General features: G+C 32.2%; 1 protein-coding gene across 1 annotated transcript in view; it reads left to right on the forward strand.

Moving 5' to 3' along the window:
* LOC130445433 (uncharacterized) overlaps positions 1-24,679 on the forward strand; it is a 137,847-nt gene that overhangs the window by 44,975 nt on the left and 68,193 nt on the right. The window lies entirely within an intron of this gene.

Consider the following 24,679-nt stretch of genomic DNA (forward strand, 5'->3'; position numbering starts at 1 on the left):
ACAGCGCAAGAAATGGCTACAAACATATGTGGAGAGTAGGCGAAGACTCAGTGAGATGGGAAAGGAAAAGAAGAAGAGAAAGGCACAGATCAAAGTAGTAGAGGGAGTATTGGGAACACAAACGATGAAATGGAAAAAACCAAGAGCATGATCGATTCGAGAATAATTAGCGATAGCGAAAAATGAAAAGAAAATAAATAATATGGAATCCCATAAGGAGTTTATAGTCATAAATAAATCAATCAGATGAGTTCAAAATTAGAATATGCAACAGACAAGTATAACAAACAAACATAATTCCTTTCGATCTTGGTAATCGTTTCAGCTACTTGGATGATATCCAATAATATGTTTTACTTCGACCACCATATAAAATGATTGTTCCAACCAACAGATATCAAGAATTGGATTCAATCCAGAAAGAATATTTACATTTCTCATATTATCGAATCAATCATAATAAGTTTTTTTCGATATTTCGTTTCATACTCGCCAATATTGGTTAAAGGAACACAATAATACGTATAGTACATATAAGTGAATGAATTGACGTCCTATCAACTTTTTAGCAGAGGGTTGCTTCTTAATTTATCCTCAGACTCGACGATTCGATACTTCACACTCGACTAAGAAATTTATAAGAATATAATTGTCTTTTTGAATACATGTGTACTATTAGATTAGATAAGCCAAGCTGAGGAATGATCTTTGATCTATTTATTTATTGTATACCTCGGACTGTTTAGTATCGACTTTGTAAATTCTGGAAATATACTTGTTCTGGTTTTAAGTAGCGAAAATGTAAAGCTCAGGCTAGGTCTACACTAACATATAATGTGCTAGACTATTTTTATGACTTCTTGTAGAAACGACAAACGCTGTAGGAAGCTTTTTCGATGATCATCAGGTAGAACTTCAACAGACAGTGTCCAGTAAGTATACCAGTAACTCTTCTCATTTCCTCTTTGCTTAATGAAAGCACCTTCTTGGTCCAGTTCGTAGCATAAGAAAGAAATATATTCTATTGTCTTGGACCTGGGGTTTCATCTCATGTTTTTGATTTTCTCTATTCCTCACTTTGATGAATTGATGATGATTGATGAATTTTTGAGAAACTCGTTCAAAGTTATGGTTCCATTGAAGGAGCTATCCCGTTTTTCTTCATCACAGTAACTTTGTTCTTTGCTCCCAGTGAATTCAGAGACTACGTACATTCCCATACTACCTTTAACTCAATTTTTTAAGAGTCAAGTGGTTGGAAGGCTGCTGTAATGCCTGAAAGAATTAGCTGCGCATGTATGAATAGCATATTTTTCCACGTGGAAAATAAAACCTTCTGAGCTTCTTGGCATACCAAGCTCAGTCCCATATATTCCTATTCCCACTCGTTCATGTTGTTGAAGGAAAAGCGGACGGAAAAGTTTTTGATAAGCATAATTTGGTATCTGTGGGCATCTTACTCATTGCTCAATTAGTTTACCGGGCTTCATATTCTGTTTCTTGATTTCATTGCCCACATTTTATGAATACCTTCAAAGGATGCAAATCTAAGAGGACTTGTAATGCTGTCGAGGGATATGATCATGATAAGACTGTTACTTAACCCTTCGCAGCTTATCTAGGGTTGTTTTCCCGATTTTGATTTTTGGTTGTGGCTATTATATGGTAACCCAAGGTTATTCCGAGATATTTTATATCTGGCTTAATAATTAGTTCAAGCTGAGAGGCTTCGGAACAAACTTAGTGAATAGAACTTTGAGGGGTTTCCCTCATCCCACCTCCGAGCGATTGTTATGGCGTATTGCGTTAAATGTACTAATTAGGAAAATACAGTTTTTTCACAATTTATAGATTCGTTGTAAATAACATTACAACAATAACATCTTTTTTATCACTCCGTATCTGTAAACCCGTTTCTATGAAGCAATCTGTTGATATTTCAAATCCTCATGGTCGACGCGTTTCAGATCCATTATGATTGGAAATTGGAATGTCACTGTTTCGATGGAACGTTCTCTTTTTCATTTAATCCTAAAGAAACAGAATTGCCAACGGACACAAATTAAATTTTTTTTTCATTCAGCCTTCTGATTCTTTGGGCATGACACTTATCCTTGTACCAATTAACGGAACGTTCTTTATTGTTCTTGAATAAGCATAATGCATTTGTACAATATGACACTAGCGATGAGTGAGAAGTCAGTGCCGAGTACGCGGTTACAAATCATGCACATGACTCTTGAGAATGAAAATACACGTCGCAACATGAAATTATGCCAGAGAAATATAGAGACTCGTTGGAAAGTTATTTGTACAGAGACTAAATAAGCGCGAGTGGTTATGGTCTATAAATTGGGAAAGTTTTGAATATTAACTCTCGACATTTTGTAAATGTGTCTATTTAGGTCATTTATACGTTTTAACCAATTTGTTGGTATAATTTTTTTCTGCTTAAGTTAAAAACTACTACGTTTAAACATTTGGAACGATTGATGACATTCAAATTAGATATTGTTGTCTACCACTAAATAAATACTTACAATTAAAGTTACAGTACGGGTTTTGAGAAAAGATGATCGTGTTAATATTGTCTTCGGTCCCAGTAAACGATAACGTCATGGAAAAAGTATGACTGTGAGAGATTTTACTTCTAAGTGAACCAGGTGTAGCTAAGAATAGTATTTACAAAGAATTAACAATCCTGTAAAGTTCAAGTTACAGATGAATTTCCTATAGCAAAGGTTAACTCTATATTCACTGTCTAGGTCTATAGATTCTATGAGAAAATGTGAAACAAGATGAAACATCTACCAACATCCTGGCCATGCTGTTCTCTAAATGTTCTTCAGCAGCTGTGGAGTTTTTTCCATTCACCACGACGCTTTAACTTAGTCATACTTTCTCAAGGTTCTGGTAAAAGTGTATCCGATTTTAGAAGTAGAAAATGACCAATCTACTTTTCGGCATTGTTTTTCCAAATCTTTTTTTTTTCCAACAGGTTGTACAGTAAAGAACAGCCATGTGTGCAATTCTTCCAATGTTATTAACTGAATTCTAGAGTTAAATGTCTGTATTCTATCAGCCATACTGTATAAATATACTTATTGAAATGTTTGCTTGCCTGTTTATTGAAATCTTATTCAGGTCAAACTGTCCCGAACATCAGGTTCAAAATAACTGCATTTCTAGGATGTAGGTCGTTATCACGCTATTTCCAAGTGATGTACGCTCCCATTTGTTAGATACGAACCAATGAATCTTAACTCTTCCGCTTCACCATCCGACGATAAATTCGTAAACTGTTCCATTTCCGGTCTTTCTTTATATAGTGTAGAATTTAAGTTAAAAATTAGCTTCCAATATTTCACAGGTAGATGATTTTCAGCTTATCTGCTTATTGTAAGTTTTAAATAGTAGAAAAAGTAAGCTTGAATCTTATAAGGAAAATATAGTGGCATTTCGACGAGGTCTAATGAATTTTAAATAGAAAAATTGTTAATATAAACTCATATAATAGATGGTATATTAATGATCTTTCAAATTTAAATATGAGAAATATTTGATCTCAATTGGCAAATGATTGTGCATTTTTTGGCATTGTAAAGTATTGAGCCCTTATCTAATTCTGAACGTGGAGTAGGTACATAAAAAGTCCTGGCAGGGAGCCTCGCTGTTTGGTCTAAATGAATATCTAACAGGTCTATTTTGTAGTTTGAAGATTCGCTCAAATCGAGTCGCATCACACGTATCCCAGAAGGGAAAGGCATGTCAGAGATGAGATTAAATGAGGGCATAATAAACAGGCATAGCTTAATTTATTTAAAAATATTAAATATATAAAATTTAAAAGTAAAATACTGAGATTACTACACTAATATCAGGAGGAAGACTTAGACAAAGAAAAGACGACTCTCCCTTGCTGAAAAGAATCATACAGTGGAGATCAATAGAAAATAGATAGTGGAGTTGGAAAAAATGGACTTCAGAGTTGTTTAGCTCAAAAATTTTCACATTTTGACTAAAACTTTCATGCGTTATTGTGCTGCGAAACCAAAATTTTAAATAAAACTGATTTTAATGTTATTAAAACTGATTTTACCATATGAAAATCTCTAGTGTCGTTATATTATTTTTCTATGGTTAATATGAAAGTGTCAGTTTTCATATTCGTCATCCACTGTGATCGCGGTAGTCTCTGGTTTATTTTCGACAGTTACAATGTGGGAAAAGTCTAAAGATATTCGTTGAGGTATTTTGGCTGAAGTAGGAAGATTTCCATGTGGGATATGGTTTATTTCTGTAACGGCTTTGATATAGGAAATTTTTTCCTTTGCAGGACTAAGATTGTGGTGGTTTTTAGGAAGAGTTTCTTCAGGTATCAATTCATTGTGTGTGTATTCTTCTAACAACGCGCGAGGGATATAAAAACTGAACTAATGGGAGCAAATGTCCTGGTATATTCACGTGGAGAATTTAGCCAAGGCAGCTCCACAAAAACTTGGAGTTCTCTTTAAGACCAAACAGCTATATACTCCGTAACAGTTTCTAACCTCTATAAAACCCAGCCAAGTGAATCGTGAACATTTCATTATTTCGTATAGTGGATGTCTGTGCAATTTAACCAATAACTAATAAGACTTACAAATTGTAACATAACCTCTTTTTTCTGCCTCGCGATTTGTAAATATGTACATCAACGCTTAGAATGCGCTCCATAATCAATTCCATTTTACAATTGTAACATTCCGAACCAAGTGGAACGGGTAAAACCGTGGTCGTGAGTGGTATAAATATTATAAATAAATTGTTGATGAGGTTCTGAATATATTGTATATCGACTATTGGTTTTTGATCTACAGCTCCATCTTCGATGGCGAATTGGCTGGGACAATCTTAATACACACAAGAAATATAAAACTCATTAACGAATTGATAACGAGAAATTTTAATTTATTCAGAAGCACGACATATAGAAACGTTGCAAGATAATGTAGATATACGCGAAATCGCCTATCTCTAAAAATATAATTTCGTTTTTTCTATGGGATATTGCCCGATTCAATCTGAGATCCCTCGGGACGTTTTGTTGAGAATCGATTAAGGAGTGACGTCGTTTGCAGACTATTTCTTCTGTGTATATCCAAAGCAATCGCATGGAATAAGAGTTTCATATAAAAGTGGCCTATATAAATATATAACCTGTTATTATTTTGAAAAAAATTCATTTTGAATTCATATATGTATATTATTTTGTGTGTAATAGAACTCTACAAAGAAAAATTGCTATTACATTGAAAAAATTTAATACTGATGAACTACAGGGTGTGGAAATTTCTCTTTGAATGGAATACTGAAAATATATTTCTCCTAGGCATTCAAACTCAAGACTCAAAAATGGGCAAGCTCTTAACTGCAATACTTATTGATGATGTGAAAATTGTTTAATCAAAATTACACAGGAATATAAAACAGAAGAATAACTACAAAGGTAAACCTTTATGCGTCAAGACACACTTTCCTCTTTGCTTTTATTTTACTGTAAAGAGCAATCTGTTAAATCAAATTAATCAATTGTAATCGTTGCCAATTAACAAAGGTGCTGCGTGATCATAACAAGTCTAACTTACCAACAAGTGGGACGACCTATTTTAGATCATCCAATATAATAATAGATATAAATTAATAAATTTATCATCGACAAATCGCCAAAATTTTGGACCTCTTATAGGTTTAAAAAACAAACTATTAATATAAATGTAGAAGTATATTATTAATAATTATTATGGTATTATTAATGCAAATTGGATAAAATAAACGTTAACTGTATATTTATTGTTTTTTTTATGTTTTTCACATATGTATATACCGGGTGGACAACTAAGAATAGCCGTTGGCAATATCTCAGGAACGGTTTATATCACAGCACTAGGAAAAAACATTTTTAACAAAAGTGGCACTAAGAAACATGTAAAAAATTATTTTTAGTATTTTAGGTTCACCACTATAGGGCTTAAAATTAAAAAAGAGGAATGTTCAGCTTAGCCAATTTTTATGAACTTGATGTTGTTTGAAAGATTGTTTGTCCAGTAATACGAAACAGGCCAGGGCCACTTTTTTAATAATTGTTTTTCCATGAATTTGTAATATAATCCGTTCCTAGGATATGATCGACAGCCTTTATTAATTGCCGCCCGGTACTAATTGGTTGAGGCGTGTATTTTTCTTATATTTTGTGTTTCATTCTTTTCGTAATAATCTACATATCCCTCATTCATAATAGTTGATAACCAACGGCCATGGCGTTTCAAAGTGGTTATATTTCGTTTTCTACCAGTAAAAAGTTACCGATGAGAGTCAAAAACAATGTCCTGTATATAAATTACACATTGGAGACTTTCAAAATGTATGTTTTTTTCCATTGCTCCAAATCAATTAATGCAAATTTTTGCTGAGTCATATCGTTTGGACAAATTCTAAATATTTCTCAACAGTGGATGTTCGTTTTTGTATTTGGTATATTGACCATAAAAATAGATGATATAATCTTCTAAATCTTTAAGTAATATGAAGTGCAATTCTGCTGCACGCAAACCAACCATAATGCTGATTATTAAATTGAACTTAAAATAATGATTGACTAGAGTAATGAAAACAATTGAATTGTTGCAAAATATTTCTTCGGTCATAAAATTCTTCTGGCGTAAATGTTCATCATATTGATTCCATTACTTATATTTTATTGTGCTTTTCGTCTTGGAGGAGAAAGTATATGTATAGAGACGTTGCCAAAGTACACTGTAAACAATGACTTAATGTTACAGTTGCCAATTCCATTCAATTTTCTCAACGAAAAAAAGGGGCATGGAATATTGGAAACTTAAATCTTAAAACTTCCATGTCAACTAACAAATCAAGTAAATAATGACCGGATACCTGAGAATGTCCTAACCATACAAACTCACAAAGCCAACTTCTATTGACTTTTTGTGTCACTTCAAACACATCCGAATTTCTAATGGATTTTATATGTCGAGTTTGGTTAGGAGGCGTCTGCTAACTTCATTTCGAGATGTTTGGATAACAGAATTTGTAAAGTTTAAATTTCGAGAACTTTTGTTCAATTCCGTAGTTAACCAGGTACCTAATTAAGATAAATGTCTTTAATTGGAATGATAATGTTTTAACCAGTAAACAAATGTAATAAAATATTTTATGTAGTCGATGTAGTCGATCTCAATATACGATTTCATTGCGAATTAGTCCAGTTGCATACACGGTGTTCCATTAAGAATTATTTAAGTAGTACCGAGAAGTACTATCGCCCATTTTACCGTAGAGAGTCACTTCGAGCTCATTAAGAAAATTGAGAAAGAAAGGAATGGAAAAGGAAGTCCTACGCAGTCAATAATTTTCAGTAATCGAAAAAATAATCTGAACAGTCCGTGGACTATAAATCAGACTCAGATCTACTGGTTACAAAACGTAAAGTTTAAAAATGAGATAGGAAGCGCCCCTTCCTTTTATAATAGTGATTTTAACTTTATTATCAGTCATTTTGTTCATCATAAGAATTACTTTAATTTTTCAGTTTGATTACTTGTAAAAGCGTGTTTTTTAGTCTTTTAAACTTATTTCTTTGAGAAAAGGGGAAATCATTTTCGTGTCCAACAATCTGCTGGAAAAGTTCTTGCTTCAGTTTTTTGGGATTGCCATAAAGTAATCATGATTGATTTTTTGGATAAGGGTAGAACAAAATTACTATTTGACATTACTGACCACTCTACGGGAAAAAAATTAAAGAGAAAAGACGCGGAAAGCTATCTAAAGGTGTTTTGTTTTTGCTGGACAACGCCCCTGCACACAAATCTTATGTTGCCATGCAAAAACTTCGTGATTTAGGATTTGAATTACTAGAACACCCCCCTTATTCACCAGATTTAGATCCGTCCGACTATCATCTCTTTCCTCAACTGAAAAGAAGTTTGAGAAGGTCGTAAATTTTCTTCCAACGAGAAGGTAATAAAAGCAGCGGAGGTCTGGTTTGTAGAGCGAGAAGAATCATTTTTTTTGAAAGGTCTAGAGACGTTTAGGATTCGCTGTAATAAATGTATCCAATTAAGAGGAGATTATGTTGAGTAATAAAATATTTTGACATTGAAATTTTGTTTGGTTCTATAGTAGGCTAAGAATTTTCAATATATCTTCCTATAAAACACGTATTGAAAATTAATGAATCGGTTAGAGCTTAGTTTGAACTAAAAATAACAAATATAAAGTTACACCCGAATCTCGATAAAATGAAATTAACATTCTAAAGGCCTGGCCACCACTCCGATCCGACTCCGGTCCGAATATGCTCCAAAGAACGGATTGTCTCACACGTTTCCGGTTTTTTCCGATTTGCAGCTACGATTAACGGGGGCTACAATGTACGTGAACTACCCGACAATAGTGATGATACGATTTGAGAAAAGTGATCTCGTCTTCAGAACTTTCCTCGTTGCTGCGAAGTGGCAGTTTAAACAATTCTTCAATTCTCCAGTGCAGGCCCACATGATTTAATTTTGTTTGATTTTCATATTATCGACATGATTTATTACAGCTGTACAATGTACTATTAAATAAAATCTCTTTTTCAATTAATTATGTTTATACTTGTAAGTAACTTCGCAACTTTTTTCTAAATTATTTCTGTGTAGTCGGTGTTTCGGTCCTGCTCATTTGTCTGGTCAAACAGTACTGCATACTTCCTCACTTCTTCAATTAGCTTCTTCTGTTTTATACCCGACATCATTGCCATCAAAACACTGCAAAAACTCAAAGATGTTATTACAAATTCCAACCGACACGCGTCCTACAGATGTTAAACGAATAGACTGCACGATCGGAACAGTCGTCCTTTCTGTTTTAACAATGTTTATTACTTTAGTTCTTGGTACACACTGCAGCTCCACGAGTTTCGCAATATAGATTATCACTGGACGACTGAAACCCTGATTTTGAAAGGGGCAAAGTTTCTCAAAACACAGCAGGACAACAGTAAATCAATTACTATAGTGTATAACAACACTTCTACGTCTTTGGAGACGTGAACTTGTTACTGCATCATGTAGTTAGAGTTGACTAGCTGTAAATACCGAGTTCTCCAGTATAACAGGAAGAAAGGGGGAGCAAATAGATCCTTTGGGTCGTAGTGTACACAAGAATCCAAATCCATACATACATAAATACATAGAGTTGACTAGAGTTTCCCTTGTAACTTTTGTAGCTCCCGGAATTCTTTGATTCTCTGCAATATTGATGTAATTAGTGCTTAGATGCACAAAAAATGACTACCTTCACTTTTCATATCAGGAAACTTCAGATTATGTTAATCGTATGACTGACAATACACGGAAAACAGAAGACGAGTTTTGAAATTTCACTCCCCTAGTATTATCGATATTAATATCTATTCTTTCAATTGAATTTTCGAATAAACACGGTCAGAAATAATGTTTTGACTTCTAGCTTAACCTTTCAACCAAATTAAACTGGAAACGCAACACTAAAATTGAGAACTTTTAAACCCGTTTTAAACGTTCGCAGTTTTTCCTAAGTGGAAATCATTAAGTTTTATCTAACAAAGTAATCAGGTTAATGGTGGAGATTCTATCTGAATTAAAAGATTTTTTTCCGTTGGCATTGAGTTAAATTATCCAAATATATCTTAAAACTTTCAAGCAGATATAAAAGTTATCGATTATTTAGAGGATGATATTTTATATACGTTTATCAATGAACAATCACTTTATAAAATATTTCGTTAGGTTAGGTTATAAAATGGAAATTATTGTATTACCATATCATTTTATGATTATGAATGAACTTTGTTACAAAGATAAATAAAAATCTTTCATAAAAAAATTGCATGGAATGAACAGAATTTTTTGAAACTAGTTCCACAACATGGAATGTACATACTTTATTCACACAGTCTCTAGTTGGCAAACGTTGACATTTTTCTCATAGAGATGTGAACTTCAATTACGTTTAACATTATTTCTATCCATATACGTGGAAAATTAGGTGAAATTAGGTTCCATTTACTTATGTTTCGCGATCCTCGAGATATTCCATTTTTTGAGAAATGAACAATTGATGTGAAAATTCAATTCTTAAAAAGTTTACATCAATAATTTCGGATGTCTTGAACCATCAATCGTTTTGGCTGTTCCATTATATCATAATAAGTTTATCAAATACTGAAGATCATTTTGAACAAATTCAAACATTAAAAAGCTCCCTTAATTTTCTAATTTATGAACAGGAGCGTGCTCTAATAGTTACAACTAAGCATCTCTGTCTCTTAATTGGAAACCCGTGAACTTCTATAGAAAAAGTTAATGACGCGCAGTTTAGATGGTAGGACTTGAGGGCTATGATCCAAAAATACTTTATATGTACTTTATGTGAGACCAATAACTACGTATGGTAGATTTACAAAAGCAATTCAGAGCAGAAGGATATTTACTCTCGACAACGCTTGCTATTTGTTGTTGCGTCATCTGGTGATACACCATGAGGGCGTTCTACGAATATCTGGGGAAGGTAGAGACAATTGGACTATCGAAAATAAAGAAGCCCTACCTAACTAGGTACATTTTATCATGGAATCTATTCAATGAAGATAAGAAAAGAAGCATCCAGGAACCGTTCACGATGTCTAGTTAGGAGGAAGATCACTTGATCTGTTGAAGGAAATAATTATTAAGTAATATATAGATACCAGATAACAATTATTGCTCGACGTATCGAGTATCTTGAAGGCTACGAAAGAACGAACCTAGAAGAAGCTATCAAAAGTCACATGTGAATTCATTTTGGTAGTCAATCAACTATCAAAGCCATGAGCGCCGATTCCCTCGACACAAAGCTCAAAATAATATCATGGAGTAAGTTTAATCTGTTTTTATTGAGAAAATATCCTAAGAAACACCTTCGATAAAAACTGATGAAGAAGTACTTTTGATACCAATAAAACTGAAAAGTATCGTAGTTATTAATCCGACCTACATCATTTTACAAATAATTTTATGAAGCCATTGCAAGCATACTAAGATAGTAGTAAAAAATCTATGGGAAGTTCTAGAAGTTAGCAGAGAAATTGAAGTTCATAAGAAATCTTGAACGATCTCTAGTTGTAGATAGGAGGCACAACAAACTTTGAGGTTGGAGTGCAATCACGTGGAAACGTCTATTTCGTCTCTTTCTTTAGTTTTGTATATTATTGGAAACATACTAAATAATTAATTTTGTATTCCAAACTTGGAAACCACAAAATCCATCTGTTGTAATTTCTTGTTATAAATCTACAATCACCACGTTTGGGGAATCAAATTTATAGGTTATGTAAAGTTATTTTTTCATCCAATAAACTATCATGTTATAACATTAATCACAGAATTATTCAACTAATAAATTCACTCAAACTATTGTTTAATAGCGCTTGGTTATGTTATACTAAGAATATTAAATATAAGCAAATTAGTCTAACGACGTAGTTTACGTTGTTAATTTCCTGCGAAGTTGTCACTAAGGATATATAATTCATAGCGAAAACGACGCATTATAAATGTGCGAGCTCTAATTGGAATTTATAATTAATCTTAGTTATTTTTCCGAGAAATTCATCAAGTAACGTCGACTGATTTTGGATCGATTGAAAAATGAAATAATTTTAACAATACAAAATATGATTTCGCAGCGTCATTTTTTCGTTATTTGACTGACTTATTTCGAGAATAGAGAGCTAATTGCAGGAGCGGTTAATAATCTTCAAAATTCAACCAAGAAAATAAATATCTAGATTAACAAATGACATATAGAAACTAGGAAAGAAAATCTACCCATATCAACTTCACTTACAAGATAAACAAATTCCAAGTTATGTGTAGTTATGTAGTTCAGGGTGTCATGTACACTACAACTTAAATGATCTATTGCATTCCCTTTTCTTGCTGTAGCACTGGGGATCCTCAGTATTTACGGTTAATCTATTAATCCCACTCCTCTGGGAAAATTCAAAATGTGGGAAGGGTCTAGCTACCAGAAATATCCATGTTCTAGTTCAAACGCTTCAAGTTCCGTAGCCTCTAACCTCAATTAGCGAACAAACATTATATCTACGAATTATTACCAATTTTTTATTTTAAGAGGTTCAAGGTCAAAGTGAAGCTATCAACCCTCGTGTATGAGTCTATTCAAAAATGGGAAGATGAAAATTTCGGAGTAATCATAGATCAAATGGTTACGGTAAATTGAATATTTGTAAAAACGTCAGACGGTCTTAAGAGTGTTGGATCAGTAATATTAAACGTTGTACAGTGAGGTTTTAGTTTTATATTTCATTTAGATAATAAAATTTTTTTCATTGATCCCAACTATTAATATTAATTATTAATATCTATCAATTTTTTAATATTGTTCATGCAGAATTATTTTGGCGCTCCATATTAAAAAGTGAATTCAATTTGATGAATAAAAGAGAGTTTTTGTAGTGGGATTGTGGTAAAACAAAACACCAAAGTATACTAAATCTAATATATTTCCGAGCTTGCGAATACTTAAGTATTCATCGTCTGGGGATTAATTAGTTGAGAAATGCGGCGTTTCAAATTTAATTTTTTTCTTTTAAAAAGCATTAAATTTATCGGTTTCAAAAATCATTATTCAAATTGATGCTTGATAGAAATATCAATGTTTTGATTAATAATAATAGTTTTCGTAGTGAGATTGTGGCAAAAGTAAACACGAAAGTGTACTATCTCTAATATATTTCCAAGATTTAGATTACTTAAGTATTTATAGTCTGGGAATTAATTATTTGAGGGATGCGACGTTTCAAATTTCATTTTTTTTCTTCGAAGAGGCAAAAGTAAACACGAAAGTGTACTATCTCTAATATATTTCCAAGATTTAGATTACTTAAGTATTTATAGTCTGGGAATTAATTATTTGAGGGATGCGACGTTTCAAATTTCATTTTTTTTTCTTCGAAGAGGCAAAAGTAAACACGAAAGTGTACTATCTCTAATATATTTCCAAGATTTAGATTACTTAAGTATTTATAGTCTGGGAATTAATTAGTTGAGGGATGCGGCGTTTCAAATTTCATTTTTTTTTCTTCTAATAGGCAAAAGTAAACACTAAAGTGTACTAACTCTAATAGATTTCCGAGATTTAGATTACTTAAGTATTTATAGTCTGGGAATTAATTAGTTGAGGGATGCGGCGTTTCAAATTTCATTTTTTTTTTTCTTCTAAGAGGCAAAAGTAAACACGAAAGTGTACTATCTCTAATATATTTCCAAGATTTAGATTACTTAAGTATTTATAGTCTGGGAATTAATTAGTTGAGGGATGCGGCGTTTCAAATTTCATTTTTTTTTCTTCTAATAGGCAAAAGTAAACACTAAAGTGTACTAACTCTAATAGATTTCCGAGATTGCGAATACTTATGTATTCATCGTCTGGGAATTAATTAGTAGGAATTGTGGTGTTTTTAAATTCGTTGATTGTTTTAAAAACATTTCAAAAAGCATATACATCATTTCAATATACAGTGCTTTTCAGATAAAAGTATCCACCTTTAATAACTTTTGTAATACTGGTATTTAGAAAAAATTCAAAAACACGTCAATTTATGTTGGAAGGGGCAAGCATTATGGCTTATTTAAACTTACTGGAAAAGCCACCCCCTCACCCCTAGCAGCATCCCCTTTATTTTTTTAAATTACTTTTCATATTTTTTATGTAAAATTTGGATACTCCTCTTTGAGCTGATTTCAAAAATGTATAATACTTGTAGGTTAAAGTGGTTAGTTTATGAGATAAACAATTTTTCTTTTAAGAGCACAAATTTTACTTATTATTTACTTTCACCTTATTTGCCTGTCCTAAAATGGGTTGTACAACAGTTCAAACTCTTTAATCTTTTTAACTGTGCTATTTATTATGAAGTTACAATAAGTGTTCAAAATGAGTACCATTCACTTCCATACAATGGTATAATCTATTTTGAAATGCCTCTCTGACATTGCTTAATACGGCTGGATTTAATTGTCGACATTCATTTTCTATCCTCTCTCGTAAATCATCCAGAGATTCTGGTTGGGTAGCATAAACTTTTGTTTTTAAATACCCCCATAAAAAGAAGTCTAGGGGTGTTAAATCCGGTGACCTAGGTGGCCACTCCATCATCTGCCCCCTTCTACCTATCCAACGAGCGGGGAATGTTTCGTTTAAAAATTGTCGGACAGGCATAGCATAGTGTGGGGGAGCTCCGTCTTGTTGAAATACCAGTAAATCTTCGGAAAGGTTATCATCATTTTCTATTATTGTTGTAATACGTGGGTCAACCCCTTCCCTGAGTAACTCAAGATATGATTCACCATTTAAATTTCCGTTGATGAAGAAAGGTCCGACAATGTGGTCACCTAGGATACCACACCAAACGTTTAACTTTTGGGGATGTTGTGTATGGAATTCACGCATAATATGTGGATCACTTTCAGCCCAATATCTACAATTATGCCCACTTACTAAGCCATTTAATGACCATGAGCATTCATCAGAAAAGCAAATATTGTTTAACAATTGTGGATTGTTATTGATAATTTGCGTCATTGATTCGCAAAACTCTAGACGACGATCAAAATCATCTTCATTCAACTCGTGCACCAACTTAACTTTGTATGGGTGGTACTTGAATTTATGTAGAACTCGGAAAACTGTAGAAGATGAAACACCGATCGCTCTACTTATTGTTGACAACGATTGGGGTTGTTGAGCCTCTAAGCTGACTTGCCCTAAAATTGCCACTTGGATTGCTTCGTTATTTACGAGTCCCTCTCGCTTATGCACTTTATTGCAAACAGACCCTGTTGTGGTAAATTTCTCCATCAGTTGAATTACATACTTATGAGTTGCATGTCTTCCGTCATGTAATTCGTTAAATATTCTAGCAGCAGCTCTTGCACAATTATTATTTTGGTAGTATAAACCTACAATTTCAATTCTTTCTTGCAAAGAGTAAACCATTTCAGAGAAACAAAATAAATAATGTATCAAATTGCACTATCAATAGTGACTACAAATTCTAGTTGACAATGTCAAACTTTAATAAAAAGTAGAGTTTTTTGTTGTTTGGATTTTTTAAGTAGAATAAATAGCACAGTTAAAAAGATTAAAGAGTTTGAACTGTTGTACAACCCATTTTAGTACAGGCAAATAAGGTGAAAGTAAATAATAAGTAAAATTTGTGCTCTTAAAAGAAAAATTGTTTATCTCATGAACTAACCACTTTAACCTACAAGTATTATACATTTTTGAAATCAGCTCAAAGAGGAGTATCCAAATTTTACATAAAAAATATGAAAAGTAATTTAAAAAAATAAAGGGGATGCTGCTAGGGGTGAGGGGGTGGCTTTTCCAGTAAGTTTAAATAAGCCATAATGCTTGCCCCTTCCAACATAAATTGACGTGTTTTTGGATTTTTTCTAAATACCAGTATTACAAAAGTTATTAAAGGTGGATACTTTTATCTGAAAAGCACTGTATATGATATATCGTTTCGACTAGATTTCAATATATTTATTGATCTTGTCAGCCGCTCAAGGTTATTGGAAAGATACTACATTTAGAAAGCAGAAAAACGTTCCGATTTTCGGTAGGGTAAAAATCGACAAAATGAAGTTTTAATAGTGTATAGGAGAAGCAAGATCCTTACAAATTGTTGAAAGTGGAGTGAGGTGAGAAAAAGGATGAATTCAAAGATGAAACGTGTTTTTTGCGATTTTCAAGATAGAAGTCTTTCCGCAATAACGCTAAATGTAAATAGTGAATCTTGGATTTTATTTTCCATATTCCATAAAAGAGCAAAATCAGTGAAATGTCGGTATAAAAAAACAGCAGGAATAAAAAACACGCGTAAAACCTAATTTTATACAAAAAGTTTGTACACTTCTTACAGTATAAAAATTTATAAAAATCAGAGGACGATTATAAGGTCACTAATTAGTTGAACATCAAATATATTAGTTATTTATGTAACAAGTTGATGTTAAGACTAATATGAATATTTTTTTAATATCGAAAATTTTTTCAGTCAAATTCAATTAATAACAATATTAATATTGAAGGTGTACTTTGTGTCAACCTACGCTACGGAGACCTTAAAAATAACTTTCTTTACCAACTACTATTTAAAGTATTTTTATTTACGTACTAGTGCGTAAAGTGAAGTCTTATTTACTCGGAAGTGTGTCTAAAGTACGTACTTTACGCCCGGTTGTAGCAAAATTAATTGTATTTTCTATTAATTTAGGTATGATTCTAAAAACTTCTTGATTGATCTATTTAAGACACTTCAAATCAATTTTATAATAGAAAACCTTTTTTCTTGGACTAATATGAGTATGAATAAGATTAACGTCTTTACATTATCGATTAATAGTTTTGGGTTGGATGTTGAAAATATCGGAATGTCAGCACTTTCAACTGTATTGCCTCCAACTTAAATTTGCTTAATTGTTTAATCGACTCATACCGGTAACTACAGCAACTCGTTTTTGAACCATAAAAGCGTTAAAAAATAATTGTATATTGAATCAGGAAGAAGTGAAAAATAATAATTAATAAAAGCTTTAGAACTGTACTGAACAAATGATTATTCCTCAAACATGTTAAGTATGGAATTTCGAGCTTTTGCTTATTACTTAAAAAAATTTAAAACTTTGTTCATGATTTCACAACTTTGATTTGTTGAAGTTTTATTTTTTACCTCACTTTAAAACTTTATTTTGTTTGGCAACATCACTTTTGAATCAGATACGAACAAAAAACAGAAACTCTGCATTTACTAGGGGCTGGCTTGTGTACGGCGAATTAAATTCTCAGCAATCTTCCGACGTATGGTAAGCAGAAGTATATTACAACTAAAAATACCGCAAAATCTTAAATCAATTCTCCAGCTAGTTTTCAAATATTAGAATAATAATAGTAAACGTTATTTTTCACTGTTATTTTCTCGGTTTTGTCTTGAAATTAATAATGTGTAACATTCAAAGTTTTATTTGATCCACATCTATCATAAATATCATAAATATATATCACAATTGTCAAATGTCAATACAAGCATCTACTTTATCCACTATAGGACTCTTAATATTATTGACGGCCTATCAAAATAAGTAGTGGAACGATTTGCTCCAATTATTGATGTATCTAAAGTACAAGAGTTTTAACGGCTTAATGTATATCCAATCCTGAAGGTTCAAAGGAAAAATTGAGTTTTCTTTTGGTTCAATATATCAGATTAAATCCTGAAAATCGTTGCGTTATTAAGAACTGACGACAAGCAAAGCAGATAATTCATTTCAAGCCCATGGAACGCCGTTATATAAAGTGTAAAATTTTATCCTCCGAGTATATCTAAATTTAATCGAAAATCTGAGCTCAGTCCTAATCCATCTAAAAAATCAAATTGGATCTATCGAAACAAATTAGCCAAATTCAACAAAATCTATAAACAATAACATCGCATGTGCTCATGTCAATTTATGTAAATGCCACGCGAGGTATTTCATCTCAAAAATAGTGTACTGAACTAACTGATGGATTTTTTTGCATTAACATCTTATGGGTTTTCAAGCCCCATCAAAGATATGATAAGACCTGACTACATAGAACCGCAGGCTCCTCCGAAAAATCCATTAGATGCTGAAACCAAAATTAAACAAACCCTTTCAGAGAGAATCAAAGAGCTTGATTGTTATCTTGGACATGCAGATGGATATTCCTATAGATCGTATGAAAGGCTTAGCAAATCTAGGAGAAAATATGTTATTAAACCTGACGGACCAATAGATATGTATAATTATCCAGGAACTACTCTTATGCAGGTATTTCTTCAATATCATCTGATCAATATTTCTACATATTTCTTAATATTTCATAACTAGAGAACTCGTTTCTTCCTGGTCCCAAAAGTATCTGATCTGACCTAGAGATGCCGGTCGTTGCTAGTTTTAGCACAACCAACATAAAAGAAAAATCTAACAGGGTTTAAACGAGACAGTACGATCTGCGAAGATCAGCATCAGCGGTTTTTTGGGATGATAGTGGGATAATGTTCATTGACTATCTTGAAAAAGGGAAAACTATCAACGACGAGTATTATGGGAAATGATTGCAGCTTTTGAGCGAACAAACCGAGTAAAAACGGCCGCATTTGGATAAGAAGAAAGTGTTGTTTCATCAAGACAATCCATCAGCTCACACATCCATTATTTCAATGGCTAAAATTAAAGTATTATTAGTAGATTTTCAAATCCCGTGCTAGAAATTCTTTCTTAGGAAGTGGTATTCAGTTGAAGACTATATTATTTTAGTCTGTCGAAACATCCAGCCAAAGTACTTCGATTCAATGTTGGTAGAGAAAGCGTGGATTGAAAGCAAAAACTAACTGTCTGAGTATTTTAATCTTCAGATATCAAAAAGCTGCATTAAATGTTATTATTGTCTCTTGTAAAATCTTTTTTCGCGTTTTTAATAGAAAAGTATTCATACTAAGTGGAAAAGAAAGATATCTGAGTAAAATTGATCCTAACTACATAAAAAATATTTAATGTCAACTATAAAATGATGTTTATCCTTAAAATTATGTTTTTGTTCAAAAAATATTCACTTTCACGTGAAAATTATAATGTTTACATTTATTATTTATAGTAGTTATAGCGTTTTGAGATTGAGAAATGTTTAATATGTTTTAGTACCTCAAAACTCAAATTAAAATTTATAACGAAATATTGGTTTCACCTTCAAACAAACAATGAAGCAAATTGAAGCAAAGAATGACAACAAAGATTCATTCGTAATTTTTAATTGAATCAATTTGTTCTGGTGTTGATTTATTTTCAGTTAGCACTTCATTTATTTATTTTTAGATAGGTTGGTGGGTAACTGATCCAATCTTACAAGAAAGTGACTGGCAAAAAACTAGAGTGTTCCATCCACGTCCAAACTCTGATTTAAGTCGATATATCGAAATATGTATGAAAAAGGACAAAGCTTTCAAGCCATCTTCGTAGGATATTCCAGTTATTTATATAGGGTGTTTGATTAATATTTCGAAATATTAATTGAGATTCAAACTCATTGCTGAGTTATATAGAATAAATTTTGATCTCAGAATTCAACAGCGGACATATTTTCAATTATTAATGAAACTCTCTGTGATGTACAAAAATAAAGTCCAAAAATGTAATACATTTTCGAATATACTGGTTTTTGTGTATATATTTGATATGATTCAACGTTTATTTGAATTTATGAATAATTTCCTGGTAACACATCATATATTTTGCAATGATATTTGCAAAAGTATATACACTACAATAGTCAACACTATACTGATGGTCATGGCCCCTTATTTTGTAAATATCGCTCGATGGACGTGGTCGGCAGATGTTTGTTTAAGATAGAGTATGGTATCTAATAGAACCACCGCTTGTACTTCACGGTTAAATTTTCAGTACACTGGCTATTTTTTTATTTAATCTGAATAAACCACTATACACACAACTCTTCAATTGGACTCCCAATACCAAGAGATTTCTAGTACAAAAAATCATTATATATCGTTTAAAATTTGGAAATTCTCTTGGATTCTTTTTCCAATGAGATTGGTTCTAAGTTTAGACCTGCTTCCTTTTCCTTGCTATTTGGGATTTGTCGCCAAGTAATTATTTCTTATTGCCACGCCCGATTAAAGAGATTTCTATCCAATAGTCGCATCATCTCAATCAATCAATTTTATTTCTGAAAAGGAATAAAAAACTTCTATGAACATTGGGTAGAGTATAAAGAGCTCATTAGGAACTATGTTACAAATTAAATGATTCTTTATCTAAATGCCTGTGTTCCATTCAAAAATCAACCGACTTATTGACTCACCCTCGTATTATTTTATAACTGTTTGTCGACATTGTCAAATTATTGTTGAAACATTTTAACTTTATTCACTCTCAAGGTACATTTTATGTTTACCCTCCGCCCATAAAATGTTTCCAATTCCAAGTTTTCCAAACATTTTCTCAACATCAATAGTATACTAGTCAAATTCATTTTGTTTCACAAAAATGAAACTGGTTGAGAAATTTGCATCTTCTCCGTTTTATAAAGATACTTTGAGAGGTTTAAGGATATCCTTCGTCTCGTAAAAGCCGTTGACTATGTTTCTATTCATATACGAAGACAATTTGAGGGTTTCAAGTAAATTTGCAAATACAAATTGGAAATTGTCTTAATAAAGATGATTTTTACAAAATTGCTTTGGATTGAATGAGATGTACAAGAAACGTGTGAGGTTTTTTTATTTATATTAATAAAATATTCATTCCAATGTATTGTCCTCTCTAATGAATACAAAAAGAAGCTTGAAATTATTTCGATTTTTTAAATTGAATATTATCGCCTTCATTATTGACTTTTGCCATTTACTATGCATATTTTCAATGCTGGAGGTCATCCAAGTGTTCTTGTTTCCTCTAAGAACTTGACAATCATAAGATAAGAATACTTCTCGATTGAAGAACAAATTGTTTACAATTAAGATCTGGTTTTAGCACATCAAAATAAACAATTCCAAGTATATTCAACCAAACATCTAGAAGCCAGTTTTCAGAATGTAATCCCGGCTTCTTAACACTTCGTAGTGATTCATTTGGCGTTTAGCGTTTTGGATTTTCATTTAGGATCCGCTATTTGTCTTCGGCAATTAAACGACTAAAAAACATTTGTGTAAGGTGCAGTTAAAGCTACACCTCCATCGTCATATATACTGACTCTCAAAACTTTGCTTGCACTTCATATAACATATCTCCATTAGAATGTGCAGATTTGCAGGACAAATAAGCCCCTAAAAACCGATCAGAAATATTAGTAAAGTTTGTAAATGATCTCAAGTCTCGTTTTATACACCTCATCCTAAATTTTTAGCGCGATCTATAGAGCAACTGTACTATACAAAATCCACTTCTTATTTCTGTTTGAATGAGTAGAAGAGAAGCTGTGACAATCAGAAAATCGGGTTTGTCACGTTCCTGTTTAGTATATTTTCACCCACTGAAGTCAATATTCTACCACATAGCAACAATGTAACTTAAAATCTGTTGAAGGCACTCAACTACCCCTTAGAGATTGAGGCGTCTTAAAATTCTCTAAAGATACCATGCTGTACCATAAAAAATAATCCAATATAATAAATATGATAGTTCTTTTTGGAATTTTGAAATACTGATTTAATTTATTTTAAATTTGGCTTATCAGAGAAAAATTGTACAATAGTTGTATTCCTAGTTCAGAGACATTTCTACACAAGCATCTACAGGATCATCAGGGAAAAAATAAACAAAGTTATTTGAATATTTAGGAAGTTCCTAGAGAAATTCCTCGATTACCATCTTCCACCCTGTTTTAAAGGGATGACCCAATTCAAATAACGGCAGATAGGGACAACTAGGCTGCGCAAATCAATAAAATTTGCTATTCAAATTTCTTGTTTCACAAAAGACTTTAAAAAAGTTCTCTAAATATAGCGTCATTTTTCTACGACAAAATAGAGAGGTAAAAAAACAGTTTCCAAACTCGGATTATTTAAGGTGTTGAAATAAATTGAGCTTGAAACCAAAACTATTTTTTCCTGATATCTTATTCAAAACAAAAAATATAATAAGTCCTACCATAATCATAATTACGCGATTTCCAGATTTCAAAACTAACGTGATATAAAGAATACCTTATAAGAAAAGTAAATTATTTGAACTCTTGTCGTAAATTGTAAATGCATAGTCCATAGTTATGGGCAGTCAAAAATTATTACAAAATGATGTACCAGCCCCGTACGTCATTTGAAACTACCACAAATAAAATCGCTAATCAGGGAATTTGTCTTGAACTTTATTAATGTCTCTGTGTACACTAAATGTATTTTAACCTTGCATGTGTGAGCTACAACTATTCACCGATGACATAGAATAAAAAAATGGCGTCTTAGGTGACCGTGTCCTGTTAAAACGACAGAAGGCCTATCAATGTCTTAGTCTGTCTTAAGCCAGATGTTATCATCTGACAAGTATTCGAAAGGGTAAATGAGGAAGAAGCTGCAAGACACACCTATATTTAAAATGAGAATACCTCATTTGAGAGGCTTCAGAAAGGATGGAAAAGTCAGCTCGGAAACAGCAGATCACAATATTGTACTATGGTACCGGCACCACGTTTATCACTCAAGGGATAAGACAAAAATTAGGAGACAAAGGGTCCACGTAGGCAATCAACATAGGAAAGCTTCAACCACTAAAACATAACTACGCAAAACTTATAGCTGTAGAAAGTTACGGGAAAATTTTAATAATTAAAATAGAAGTACCCCAAACTAATACCTACTTGAAGGGGAATGGAATGTTTTGTGTTCAAGAAGATCAACTTTCAAGAAATCACCTGAAGAATCTATCCGAAGTTTATTCAAGTGATATTGACGGGTCATTGTTATTAGATGAGTTAAAATACTTTCGTGAGTTCCTGAAAGTCTTAGAAGGAACGTAAACGTAAGAACTGTCCTGGAAAATGGTATAATCTGATAGTGACAAATAACGACCTCAAAAAAAACCTTTCCCAATCTAGAACCTATATTGAAAATTTACCTTACAATCCCAGTATCCAATGCTTCGGGTGAGAGATCCTTTAGTGCTTCGCACGACACTTTCAGAAGATCACCTGAATGACTTGGCAATTCTCTACATAGGAAGTGATTCTTTGAAAAGTATGAGCTATCACAAACTGATAGACACATTTGCTGCTCAAAAATTCAGAAAAAAATTTATTTAGCTGTACAAATGGTAAATATTAAGTGTAAGCTGTAGGTTTTAAGAATTTTATTATCATTAAATTATTATTGCTATTTTTTTTAAATATAAAGTTTCTTTAAAAACATTTTATAAAACTGCATTTACTAAATTAATGTCATTACGATTTAATTTACAAAAGTCCCCATTGTAAAGTGCAATGTTAATAAACGTATTTTACACTACGTGGAAATGAAAAATTTTAGTATTTAACTGCAGACAAGGGGCCTCTAATAGGCAAAGTGCGACGGGCCCCCAAGTATGTAAATCCGCCACTGAAGGGGATATCTATAAAAGAGAATATAAAGGAGAAATGGAGGTATGGTCGGTAGGAGTCCAATACGAAGAGTGAACACTCATTTTAAGTCCGTAAAACCTCATACTTGAGAACAAAGAGGTTAAAAGAAGATAAACACAGAAATCTGCAAGTCAAAATTATAAAACTAGAAAGATGTAGAGAAAACTTGAAAAAAGGGTGGAGATGTGAGCTTCATCTGAAAAAAAGTTTCCCTGGTGTAATTAAATTCCTCATGGACCATATTTTTTCCATGTTAAGTTACCATTTGATTCGATATAGTAATTATTTCAATTAACAACTGATTGTTCATCGAAAAGTATTATTGACAACTACTTCGAAACGGCAGTTATTATTTTTTGTAGACATTGAGACCAATTGATCCATTTCTTCTTTGACATTGATTTTTAAAATAACCACCAACGTAATTAGTATTCTTTAATTCTAATCCGATGATTGTTTTGAAATTCGTAAAAATTTCATTTATTATAGATTATCAGTTATAGATGATCTAATATTTGTACCATTCAAATTTAATATACGAGTAAGTTCAGCTGTTGTAATCCATTTAGAAACTAATCCTATTCTAGAGTTTGAAATCGATTATATGTGTACTTGGACGACATAATCGAATTACATTCTCAATTAAACGACCAGGATTTTTTCATTGCCAATGTTTCTATTTCATCAATTTTTATTGAAAGGAATTCTGCTATTTTTTGTTAATAGTATATCAGTTCCAAATGATAATGTAGGTCATAACTCATGGATATGAAATTTAAAATAACAATAAATATTTTGCTAAAAGTATACAAAAACAATTTCTCTATAAAAACGCTTCAATTATTTACCTGTAATTAGTCATTTTGATTAATAATTAGATTTGAACTGTCATAACAGAATTTATTTTGACAATTTTGTGCTCCAGTAGAAATCCAATGAAATCAATTTGAAATCATCTGATTGGAGACAACCAATCATTACAAAATTATACTGAAAACAGATCCCATAAGTAATAGGAAACAGAGACCAATTCATAACCAAGAAATCGGTGTATACCAAGAAGGCTTCAGGGAGGAACTAAGCACGAAAAACCAGATTTTTATCAAGCAATAACCAAGACCAAAATCCATAACTACATTTACTGTTCATGTATTATTAGCATATGAAACGATGTGGTAGACACAGTTGTATGAGGGTTCAGATTCGATTATACAAAACGGTGATTCTGCCGACTGTATGGGTAGTCCTAGGTACTAATCAAGAAGAGAACTGAATGGACAAAGATACATGTAGAAGAAGAAAAAATGTTGAGCTGGAAGAATATGGTATTTTCAAAATAATGGATAGGAGAGTTAAATTTGAGAAGAATAGGAATAACTAAGTAGAGAGAAAGAGCAGAGGATTGAATTGAATAGAGTATGTATATGCTTAGGTA

Source organism: Diorhabda sublineata, chromosome 6, assembly GCF_026230105.1.
Source record: "Diorhabda sublineata isolate icDioSubl1.1 chromosome 6, icDioSubl1.1, whole genome shotgun sequence".
NCBI lineage: Eukaryota > Metazoa > Arthropoda > Insecta > Coleoptera > Chrysomelidae > Diorhabda > Diorhabda sublineata.